Source organism: Somniosus microcephalus, chromosome 17 (assembly GCF_052327205.1).
Source record: "Somniosus microcephalus isolate GS21.2 chromosome 17, FLI_Smic_1.0, whole genome shotgun sequence".
Taxonomy (NCBI): Eukaryota; Metazoa; Chordata; class Chondrichthyes; order Squaliformes; family Somniosidae; genus Somniosus; species Somniosus microcephalus.
In genome coordinates, this window is record NC_141003.1 from 54569183 (window position 1) to 54582152 (window position 12970).

At 41.9% G+C, this 12970-nt stretch overlaps 1 pseudogene; it reads left to right on the forward strand.

The window, feature by feature from the left end:
- LOC147105725 (cadherin-related family member 3-like) overlaps positions 1-12970 on the forward strand; it is an 86681-nt pseudogene that overhangs the window by 67548 nt on the left and 6163 nt on the right.

The following is a 12970-nucleotide window of genomic DNA, read 5'->3' on the forward strand; positions in this document are numbered from 1 at the left end:
AGCCCTCTCGCAGACCGGTGTTTCCCTCCCCGGCTGCGGCTGGGTTTCTCCTCCCGCGCCTACTCGCAGGCTCAGCGCTTTGTAGCCTCGTGTTTTCTTTTGGTAGCACGACGAGGGCGGTTGCCTCTCTTCGACGCTCTTTGTTACTTTGCTATTCTTGCCGCAGGGTACGATCGGACTCGTCGCCACTGTAAGGTCTGTGGGTTGTGCAGTAAATAAATACACAGACTTTTGAAGTACAAACAAACAGGTCTTTACTATTCAGAGGTCAGGGCGAATCTGCCCTAGTTACCCTGTAACATCACTTATATACTGGTGTGGTCACTGTCGGTATTACCGTATACAGAAGCCAATCAAATAGTGCCACACCTAAAGTAGTTCTCTTAAAGGTGAACGGTTACACTCAATCGTTCCCTTAAAGGTAGACGGGTACATACACTACAATAACCTTTGATAGTCTTGAAGATCTGTAGCAAGTCACCCATTAACCTGGTCAGTTCTAGTGAAAATAGCTCTTACTTCTCTAGCATCTCTTCATTACTGTAACTCTTCATCCCTGGTAACATCACAGTGAATCTACGCCGCACCTATTCCCTTATGTGGGACCTTATTAAATGTTCTTTCAAAATCTATAGAAACCACATCCACTGCATTTCCTTTACCTATTCTCTGTTACTTCTTCAAAGAATTCTATAAAGTAGATCAAAAAAATCCTGCCTTTTAGAAATGTGTGCTGAGTGGTTGTGATTGGCTGAGGTTTCTGCAAGTGTTCAGTAATTTTATCCCATATTATAGATTCCCGTAGTTATCCAACAACTGAAGTAAGACCAGCCGGCCCATAATTTCATGGTTTATCCCTGTATCCGTTGTTGAAGAGGGCAGTCACATATGCCACCCTGCAAGGCTCTGACACATTTTTTTCTTTTCACAGAATTGTGGGAAGTTAATCAAGAGTCTCTGCTATTTTTTCCCTTCCTTTCCTCAGGATTTTTTGATGGAATATTGAATAACTTCTTTGATACCATTTCTCTTTAAATAATAACCTCTAAAACTGTTCTACACCCACCTCTAATGTTTCTGCAATTTTAATAACCACCTCCTCTGTGAAAGCTGAGACAAAGATCTCATTTAGTATCTCTGCCATTCCTTCTCTCTCCACTACAAGCTTGGCCTCTTGTTCTTTTAGGTTAATGAAACCTTTTTATTCCCCTTTGATTTTTTTGCTATTTTTTCTCATAGCCTTTCTAATTGCCCTTTGTTTTTAGCTTTCCTATATTCTTTATATCTGTGGTAGCTTTTTTATTATTATTTTAGCTGGAACTAATAAATGCCTCTTTTCTAAGTTTTAGATTTGATCTAACTTATTCAACTATTCAGTGAATATGTTGCCTTTTCTTGCTGGAATCTATTTGTTTTGTACACTTTCTATCTCCATCTCCTGTTTAAAAATATTCAGGAAAAATATATTCCGCTAAAGGGAAAGAACAAACTAAACAATAATGAGACTCCATGGATGAATAAAACCATAAGGGAACAATTGAGGGTAAGGAAAGAGGCCTACATTAAGTACACAGACAGCAGGGGAGTGCATGATAAGAGAGTATATGAAAAGATTAGGAGAGAAATCAAAAAAACAATTAGGGAGGCAAAGAGGAACGATGAAATTAAATTATCAAGGAACATAAAACAAAAAAGTAAAATATTTTATAGGCACATCAATAAAAAAAGGAAGGTTGGGATGGGACTAGACAGGATAATACCACAGGCAGCAATAGAGAGATGGCAGAAATATTAAATCATTATTTTGTTTCAGTATTTACCAAGGAGATAAAACAGGCGGACATGACATTGGATGATGTGATTAATAAAGAGGTAAGTGCATTTAAAATAAAAAAGGGGATATATTAAATAAACTAATCAAACTCAAAGAAGATAAAACCCCTGGTCCGGATGGAATGCATCCATGCATTTTAAAAGAATCTAGGGAAGAGATAGCAGAGGCATATTTAATAATTCATTAGAAAAAGGTGTAGTGCCAGAGGACTGGCGGATAGCTAACGTGATACTGATATTTAAGAAGGGGGATAGAACATATCCATGGAATTATAGACCAGTCAGCTTAACATTGGTGGTAGGAAAAATAATGGAATCCCTACTAAAGAAGAAAATAGAAGAACATCTAGAAACCAAAAATATAATAATGAATAGTCAGCATGGATTTCAAAAGGGAAATTCTTACTTGACCAACCTTATCGATTTTTTTGAAGAGGTAACGGAGAGAGTAGACAATGGTAATGCAGTAGATGTAATTTATCTAGATTTTCAAAAGGCCTTCGATAAGGTACCACATAATAAACTGAAGAACACAGTCAGAGAATGCGGAGTCAGGGGACAAGTAGCAGAATGTATTGCTAGCTGGCTTCAGAACAGAAAGCAGAGAGTGGGAGTAAAGGGTGGCTATTCACAGTGGCAGAAGGTGGGTAGTGGTGTTCCACAAGAATCAGTGCTGGGACCACTGCTGTTCACAATTTGCATTAACGATTTAGACTTTGGAATCAAAAACACAATTTCTAAATTTGCGGATGACACCAAATTGGGGGGGGGGGGATAGTCAATACTGAGGAGGACTGCAACAAATTGCAGGAGGACATTAATAAACTTGCAGAATTGGCATATAATTGGCAAATGAAGTTCAACACAGATGAATGTGAGGTATTACATTTTGGTAGGAAGAATAGGGAGGTCACTTATCACTTGGAGGGTGCGAGTCTAGGTGGGGTAGAGGAACAAAGGGATCTAGGAGTTCAAATACACAAATCACTAAAAGGTGTGATGTAGGTTAGCAAGGCCATAAAAAAAGCAAACCAAGCACTAGGGTTTATTTCTAGAGGGATAGAATTGAAAAGTAGGGAAGCTATGCTAAACCTGTATCGAACCTTGGTTAGACCACACTTAGAGTACGGCATACAGTTCTGGTCGGCATATTATACAAAGGATATAGAGGCACTGGAGAGGGTGCAGAGAAGATTTACAAGGATGATACCAGAAATGCGAGGGTATACATATCAGGAAAGGATGAACAGGCTGGGTCTCTTTTCTCTTGAAAAAAGAAGGCTGAGGTGTGACCTAGTAGAGGTCTTTAAAATTATGAAAAAATTTAATACAGTGCATACAGAGAGAATGTTTCCACTTGTGGGGAAGAGCATAACTAGAGGCCATCAATATAAGATAGTCACCAAGAAATCCAATAGTGAATTCAGAAGAAACTTCTTTACCCAAAGAGTGGTGAGAATATGGAACTCGCTACCACAGGGAGTGGTTGAAGCGAATAGTATAGATGCATTTAAGGGGAGGGTAGACAAGCATATGAGGGAAAAGGGATTAGAGGGCTATGCTGATAGATTTAGATGAGGAAAGACGGGAGGAGGCTTGTGTGGAGTATAAATGCCGGCAGGGACTGGTTGGGCCGAATGGCCTGTTTCTGTGCCGTATATCCTATGTAATCCTATGTAATATTCCCCATTGCTGATCTACAGTTCTTTTTTCCAATTTTCCATTTCATTCAATCTAGGCAAGGTCTCTCTCTGTCCACGAACACGTGTTTTCCAGTCAACTACCCTTATCTTTGACTTTTTCTACTCTTGCACCAAATCTAATTATATTGTGGTCACAACTTCCAAATTTCCCCCTACTTTTACTTATATATAAATACAATACTGAGGAACTTGCAAAATGCAAGTTCATCAACACTGGAAGAATGAACATTCTTTTCTAACAAAATGATTTAAATGGCTTGTTTTGCTACCTGGGTTTTCACAGATACGGCTTATCCTTCAGATTATGAAGACACGACCTTCCCTCTTACTCAGATATTGGAAATAAGAGCCTATCACACAGTGCGGCTCCATTCTGTCACAGCAGCAGTAACAATGAATATAATTGACATTAATGATAATGCCCCCCAGTGCCTTCCAACCCTTTACACGTGAGTACTTAATATCATATCAACAATGTGAACAATATTATTTCCTAAAATCACTACTGCACTAAAACAGACTTCCAAGTGCTCCTTTAATTCAGGCAGGAAGGTATTGTGATTTTACAGTAATTCTTAAGATAGATATAATGATCAATCAGCTCAGTGCACTCGTCTCTAAATATCACCTTAAAACTGGTATGATTTGAAGTAGCATGAATGACCTACTCAAATTAGATGACATCTACAATACAAACATTAGAAAAGTGGAAATTCTCATCCCATTTGGTACGTGAGGTGATTGAATTCCAAGCAAATTAAGCTCAGAACCAAGGAAGCAAGAATACATTAAAAATACACTAACCGCCAGCTCCACTTTGCTCCAATGTGCTTAAAGCCTTTTGTTTAGCAGAGATGATGATCTCCAGATTCCAAGCAGTGAGGGCACAGGTTCCAGTGTGATTGAAAGGCTATTCCCTGAATGACGCCATTGAAGCTTTTCTTCTGATAGACTTTCCCTTCAATAGATCCTCCTTTTAACTAAAGTCAGGCCCGTCTTGCTGCAACATCTGTCTCAGGCCTTCCCCTTGACAGAATCCCTGTCCACTGAGATCACAGCAGAAACATCCCAGGTCTGGCAATAGAAAACAATCTGATTGAAATATAGTCAGAAAAAAATAATAAGGGGCAGATTTATTCTATTCATTTTGAATAATAAGTGCGATGTTAAATTACTGTAACCATTACCTTGTGGCAGAGCCACTAAGGGACTCCGATCAACTGTATATAATTCCCTTTAACAATATGTTAGCTACAGCCTGAGTCTGTATCTTTGTATATACTGTTTGCATGTACAGAGCGCGGTCCCTTTAAGAGCACGGGCAAACGCGATGACGTCACGCCGTTCATCACGTGATCCCCACCGGCGGGAAAAACGTGATGATGTCATGACGCCAGCCACGGGACCGCCCAAGCAGTCCTCGTGGAGCCTCCGAACTGACTAGACCTGTATTCGTAGTTCTCGTGCATTTGTTTGTTAAACTCAGTTAGTTTTACATTAAACATCGTTTGTTTGATCGCCTGAGTCGACCTCAGTCTCTTGATAGGAACTAGACATTCCTACAACCTCACAGATGAAACATAATAGAAAGGGTACATTGTATTGTAACTTAGAGGGATATTTTGTATATGATTTGATCATTAAATATAGGGAGTTTTCTATCATTGTCACATTTTTTGGGTGTGTTCATTGACCTCCAGGACTATACACCAGCCTATAACCCTGAAGAAGGAAGAGGCACATCTTACACCATTCTGCTTTAAAAAAAATCAAAATTGAGCGGGTTTTCAAGCAATGAAATGATTAGAGTCTCTCAGAGAATTGTACAATTTTGATCTAATAATGATATGAAGTGTTTTCTATTATGAAAAATCATTTTTTTTCCTTCCCGTGTTGTGCTTGCTGAAACGGGTCCACCAGACACTATTGTTGCTTCCATTAGCTGCCGGGATGATGATTTAACAGCACCTAACAATCTTCTCACTTATACAATGGCTCTGGATACTTTATCTACAGATAGATTTGTTAATCAGAAGAATGAAATATTAGTAAGTATACAGTCAGTATTACAGAATTGGAATGATCAGGAATAGGTTATGATGCAGTACCATCCCACTTTCACACTGACTCCTGGAACCACTGAAGAAAAAAGGTATGAAACCATCTGCAGCAGACAGTCTCCTACCACTGGGGGTTCCACACTAGTTGCAGTGTAACTCCTATCCGCAATCTGATAACATCAAAGTTTAAATGATGGTTCTGCACGGCTCTGTGCAGCATGTTTATAAGCATGTCATGGATAGAAGGTCACTTGAACCCAGCAATGTGGCTTAGATTTGTGACTGTGCACCATACTCATTCATCTGAGACTAGTGTCTGGAGGACAACAACATCCTTACTGTAGATTACTGGACTAGAAGCACAAAGCTGCATAAATAACTAAATTGTTAGCTGATACTAAATTAAGAACAGCAGTCAAGCCAAATGAGGCAAATAAGGAATTACAGGAGAGCACGTATACAGACATTAAGTGGAATAGAAAAATTTAAATATGAGCACTATTTCAAGTTATACCATCACCGTTGAACAAGGTGACATAGGTGCAAGCTAGGAAAAGGCAAGTCTAGGATTATGTCAGTAAGTGCAATGATTGGTCTTCTGGTAGGGCAGTGATTGGTCTTCTGGTAGGACAGTGACTGGCCTTCTGGTAGGGCAGTGATTGGTCTTCTGGTAGGGCAGTGATTGGTCTTCTGGTAGGACAGTGATTGGTCTTCTGGTAGGACAGTGATTGGTCTTCTGGTAGGGCAGTGATTGGTCTTCTGGTAGGGCAGTGATTGGTCTTCTGGTAGGGAAGTGATTGGTCTTCTGGTAGGGCAGTGATTGGTCTTCTGGTAGGGCAGTGATTGGTCTTCTGGTAGGGCAGTGATTGGTCTTCTGGTAGGACAGTGATTGGTCTTCTGGTAGGGCAGTGATTGGTCTTCTGGTAGGGCAGTAATTGGTCTTCTGGTAGGGCAGTGATTGGTCTTCTGGTAGGGCAGTGATTGGTCTTCTGGTAAGGCCGTGTTTGGTCTTCTGGTAGGGCAGTAATTGGTCTTCTGGTAGGGCAGTGATTGGTCTTCTGGTAAGGCAGTGATTGGTCTTCTGGTAAGGCCGTGTTTGGTCTTCTGGTAGGGCAGTGATTGGTCTTCTGGTAGGGTAATGATTGGTCTTCTTGTAGGGCAGTGATTGATCTTCTGGTAGGACAGTGACTGGCCTACTGGTAGGGCAGTGACTGGCCTTCTGGTAGGGCAGAGATTGGTCTTCTGGTAGGGCAGTGATTGGTCTTCTGGTAGGGCAGTGATTGGCTTTCTGTTGATTTCTATTGAAAAGTGAGCTAAATGAGTGAATGAGCTCCCTCATCTTTACTTATTGTTGTAATTTTTGTGAAAGAGGTGGACAATTTATCAATACTGGATAATGATATTGTCAACTGTACTGGACAGACAGCTACCAAGTGTCAAAAATGAACTGCCGTGAGTTTGTTGGGCACAGAGAACAAATCCACGTCAAGCTAAACTCATAAATTTATCTTGAACTGATAGCTGCTAAATTTGCTGTTTAAATGTTTCAGGGGTGATTGATGTTCATAGTAAAATTATGACATTTTATACAGTTTTACAACAAAGCTCTTGGATAAATAGTGTTATTTCTTCCAACAATATTGCATAAGATGCCTGTAAATCATGGTTTATAATTTCCTAGTAACCGCCCCTCAATCTGCCCTAGGACTAGCGTGTTGTGAAATTCCCTTCCTAAACCTCTCCACCTCTCCACCTCTCTACCTCTCTCCTCTTTTAAGAGGCTCCTTAAAACCTACCTCTTTGATCAAGCTTTTGGTCACTAGTCCTAATGTGGCTCGGTATCAAATCTTGTTTTAAAACGCTCCTGTGAAGCACCTTGGGACGTTTTACTATATTAAAATATCAATTTCAGTCTTCTCTGGAGTTTAAAAGAATGAGATGTGATCTCAGTGAAACACATAAAATTCTTATAGGGCTTGAAACGATAAATGCTGGGAGGTTGTTACCCCTGGCTGGAGAGTCTAGAACCAGGGGTCACAGTCTCTGAATAAGGGGTTGGCCATTTAGGATGAGATGAGGAGAAATTTTTTCACAGAGGGTGGTGAATCTTTGGAATTCTCTACCCCAAAGAGCTGTGTATGTTCAGTCATTGAGTATATTCAAGACTGAGATCGATAGATTTTTTGGACACTAAGGGGTTCAAGGGTTATGGGGATCGGGCAGGAAGGTGTAGTTGAAGTAGAAGATCAGCCATGATCTTATTGAACAGCGGAGCAGGCTCGAGGGGTCGTATGGTCTACTCCTGCTCCTATTGCTTATGTTCCTATGTTCAGCTATTATAAAATGTTGTATTTTTCCGATGGTTTCACAGCCATTCTTATAAGTGAACCTTGTTCCCACACAATCCAGAAGCTGTGTCTTTTTACTGTCTCCCCTTCCAGATAGTGGGTGACCCAAAGGATTAACAATGATTTCACTTGCAATAATCCAGAATATCTTTTGTCTCATGCTATACTATCAATCACTTCAGCATGAAAGATTATCAAACACTGACCAGAAATTTTACAAACTAAAGTTATTTTACAATTAAATGAAAACAACTGGTGTACAAATTCAGCAAATACTGGAAAATAAATGTAATGCAGAAAACTGGAGAGCAATGTTTGCAAGAGGTTAACTTGCCCTTGTCACTGCTTACTCCTGCAGTACTTGGAAAGCCGTTTTTGTTTCAGATAACAATGTCCACTGACATGGTTGTCACATCTTTCTCTTCCTTCCCATCCTGTCCCCCCCCCCACCCCGCTCTTTCTTTCTCAAGCACAAGCTTGATTAAAATGTATTCCTGTCCCTTGGAATTCACAAAGGAAATTGTTATACTTCATTTTCTTTCAGCCTCCATATTTGCAATGGTTCATTTAAAAAAAACGAGATTGCTGCTTATATAAAAATAAAACAATAATTCATGATGTTACACTTCAAAGATGCAGACGGTTTCCTGTTACGAACACTTGAACATCTCCTGCAGAAACTAATATGCATTGTCATCTGCAAGTGTAATGGGAAAGCTATGAGAGGGACCAATAGAAAACTATATATATATTACATATCTATTTGTGTTCAGATTGTAATGCACTCTTGGGGTTGACATCATTGTTTGTTCCCTATGTAATTTTTCTCACATATTTACAGAACAACCTTTGTATTGTTGTGATTTAATGACACACACAACAAAGTGATAATCCAGTTCTGAATCTGCGTTAGGAATCTGTTGTGACTTGATGGAAAACACAGTAGTGGAAATACATAAGAAAATAGAAGATGAAAAGTTACTTTGACAGCATTTTGCATTAAGGGATATTTAAGAAATAAAGGGGGGAAAATTGAGTAGCGCCCCTCCGCCGGAAATTCAGTTGTAGTGCCGCAGTGGAGCGCTACTGGTAGCACACCACCTCCTTCTTGGGGCACTACAACTGAAGATCGCGGTGCTACGTGCAACAGCGCCACACGCGTCGGCATGTAGCGCCACGTCATTGCAGGCCTCCTCCCCTGATTAAAGGGGAGGGGCCTAGTGCTGTGCACACCGGGGCCCTGCTAGACCACCGGGGAGCAGGGTGCCGGGAAAACAGCCCAGCACTCAAGAGGAGAAAAGGGGAAGGTGCTGGCAGTCGGCCAAAAAAATGGCCGCCGGACACCTGCCCCTTACACTAGTGCAGTCGCCGCTGCAAAAATGCCCCCTGACCCTGTCGGACATATCGTCCGGCGATAGGCAGGGGGCACAAGGAAAGTTAGCGGCCGGGGTGTAAGCAGGGCTCTGCACATGCCGATGCCAAGAGGCGCAAATCAACTCAATTTTTCCCCCAAATATGTTAACTGTGTTTTAAATATGTACAGGTTGGCCCTAAATGATTGGAATATGATAATTTAGCATTTGAAGAGCTACAATTCAAACATACAATATTAATCAAGATTTCAGATGGTGGAACCCCCTCATTAACAAGTAAGTAGATGATAATTTGGACGGATTACATAATGTCAATGATTAAGATTTTACAATTTGCTAACGTCATTTCATTTTAAACTGGTGTTACACTGTCTGATTTGCACAGGCACAGCTACTTTGATTGTACAAGTGACTCGTAAAAACAAATGGAATCATAAATCACCAGATGATACATTCACTGTTCGAGAAAACAGCCCAATTGGAACAGTTGTGGGACTTGTAAAATTTACTGATACTGATCTACCATTTGACAATGTTAAGTGTAGCACTGCAGATGGAAACAATGATATCCCTCCCAGGTTTTACATGGAGCCCAATTCAGGTAATCTGTACCTTTTATAAAATATTTCCTGATGACTAAATAAAATGTTATTTGTTACAAGCAGTTTGGGGCCATTCGTTTGCTGAATGCTTCATTCACTGAAAGATTGCTTCCCTGTAAGTGTAAATGTAGTAAATTTATGTTGGAACCCACATTCTGACAGGATTGTGGTGCTCTTGGAGCACATCGAATAACTCTGAAATGTTTGGCCAACCTATACAGTGATGTTGGAAACAGATAATGCTGGTTATACACAGCAGATTGATCAGTAAGACAGGTTTCAAATGGGACTCTTCATTGGAACTGGCTTAGTTAGAAAACTTTTGAATTTTTATGAGAGACTTTTTCTTTGAGTTTCGCATTCTTCAATCACTGAATGCCACCTTAGGGACATATAGATATAAAATACATTGGCCAGAATTTTCCAGGGTGGTAGCGGTCATGATTGGTGGTGGGTCGGGTGGGAAAGTTGTTATTTTTGACAGCGGGTCAGGAACACGCTGTCATCCCACACCCACCGCCTTTCCCCCAGGCGCATCTGTCATCACGGAGCCGACCCGACCGGCAGAGGCGGGCGACCCAATTGAAATCATTATCAGGTAGTTTACAGGCACTTAAGAGCCTTTTTAAATTTCCCTGCATGGCCATGGGGTTCACGCTGCTCGGGAAGCACGTCTGCCAACCTGAGGCAGGAGTTCAGTGGCCATTGCTCCAGCTGATTACTTGACAGCATCAAAAGTACAGTAAAAGCTCCCACCCGACAGATGACCACTTTCCTCAGGCAGAAGCTGTTGCTCAGTCCATTTCCAGCACCGATTCTGCAGGCTGCAAGTCTTTCCAGCAAAGTCTCCATCCAGTCTCCCCTCATTGGAAGAATTCTTTGACCATTGGCAGAATGCTTCTGTCAGCTGTACTTCACCTGCCATCTATTCCGTTGACATGGGTGCCCTTTATGCCATCTCACCTTGGTCTTCAGAATCGGACCACGATGAGCTCCAACACCAGCATCACCAGGTACACCAGCAGCACCAACAACAACACCAACGTTCTCCACAATCACCTGATGCTGCACAGGACAGAGGGCATCAGCACCCGACCACATTGCTGCCCGGGAGGCCAGGGATGGCTTCATCAAGGCCAGATTTACATCACTTGATGCTGTACACCCTGGCTGCCACATGATGCGCCTGGTTGGTACCACCTCACACCAACACCATAAAGCATCCCTACAATGCCCAAGCCATTCCTTTCACACTCATCACCATTGTGGGGGGTACCATATGTCTCACCATTCACTGCAACTGACTAAGCCACTTCCAAAAGTACACACAGATCTGTCCAAGACCGGAAAGTTTTGAAAATAAAGATTTTTATGTTTGACAGCACATTAACAGAAGCTTTACATAAACATTGGATAAAACACCCAAGTGGCTACCCGTGTGTGTTGTTAGTTGGTATGATTGCACTAGGATGAGGGTGAGTGTGAGGGGTGTCTAGTGAGATGGGGAAGTGATAATGTAGATAGAGAGGGATGGGTGGAGGTGCAAGATAAGTTGGTGTGAGTAAAGATGTGCAGGAGTAGGGTGGGGAAGGCAGAGTGATGGGGATGTGATGAGAGGCACAGCAGGATGAAGTTGAGTGCAGTGTAGATCATTGAAACGTTTGCGGCTCTGCACCCAGGCCCTCCTGACCACATCCCTGCTTGTGCCCCCCTCTGCACTCTGCAACCAGGCTGTTTTGATCTCCTGGGGAGGTCTCTTCTGCCCATCGGAAAGGAAGAAGACCTCCCTACGTGATCTAAGCATATGGAGGGAGTCATTGGAGAACCTGGGTGCAGCCCTCTGCCTCTGTGCAGTCATTGTCAGTGTTTGCAGCACCTCAATGCTGTAGTACACTGACAGCACTATGTTAGATTAAACTTCAAATCTAATGTGGCCATGGTCGCTTTAAAGATCCTGGCTGAAAACGCGTCATGAATGACGTCACCAGACCCGCTCCATCTAATTGGGCCGGGTAATGCACTGGGTGGACTTAATAGGCCCCATTAAAGTAAGTTCATTTTCAGCAGTGGGATGGAGCCAGCAGCGGGGTCGTGACCCTCCACGGACACTGCCTGCACCGGACCTGCTGAGGTAGGCAAAATTCCGGCCTTTGTTTGTTTTTGCATTTCTGACACAATAAAAATGTTTTTCGTACCTGGTTTCCAGGGCAACTAAAGGTCTTGAACTTGCCAGATGCAGAAACCATAGACTGACAATTCACTGACTGTGCAGGCAGTCGATCGGAATAATGATATAGAGTCTGACCCACTGAAACAGAAAACCAGCTTCACCACTGTCACTGTGAACTGTCACATGTCGCCTTTGGTTCTTTTGCCATCTTTGAATCTAACTAGTGACTTTTTTAAAAGACAAAGTCCAGCTCGGCCCAAAATAGGTAGATAGGGAAGGCAGAGAAAATCAGTTTAAAAAAAAATTTGTTTTACTTTTTACTAATTTATTTTAAAGTAATATACAAACATAGCCATCAATCATTGTTAAGGAGGGCCCCAAGGCCCATGTTGAAGTGAACACCAGGTGACGCATCAAATAAATTGTCTCCATCCTTAAGCATACATTGCTCCCCATGTTGGCAATAACTACAGCAGCAAAACCAGAGTACCAATGTATTCTTCCACAGATGTCACACAATTTGTATATTAAATTCATGAAATATGTGTATGCAGAATGCCTTCCTGAGATATGAGCACAAGTGTAATTTTTAAAAATATTTCATAGAATGGTGTCAGCACAGAAGGAGGCCATTCACCCATTGAGCCCGTGCTGGCTCTCTGCAAGAGCACTTCAGCTAGTCCTACTCCCCCACCCCTTTCCCCGTAGCGCTGCAAATTTTTTTCCTTCTGGATTTAAGGCCTGCAAGCACCCTTGCTTCTTCTGGAGACTTTAAACTTTGTGCCCATTGTTGTGTCGCTTCATTCAGCAACTATGTCCAGCAGTAGGCCAAAGCGTGCTCCAAGGTTCGATGAGGCCTCCCTCCAAGCTCTGGTGGAGGG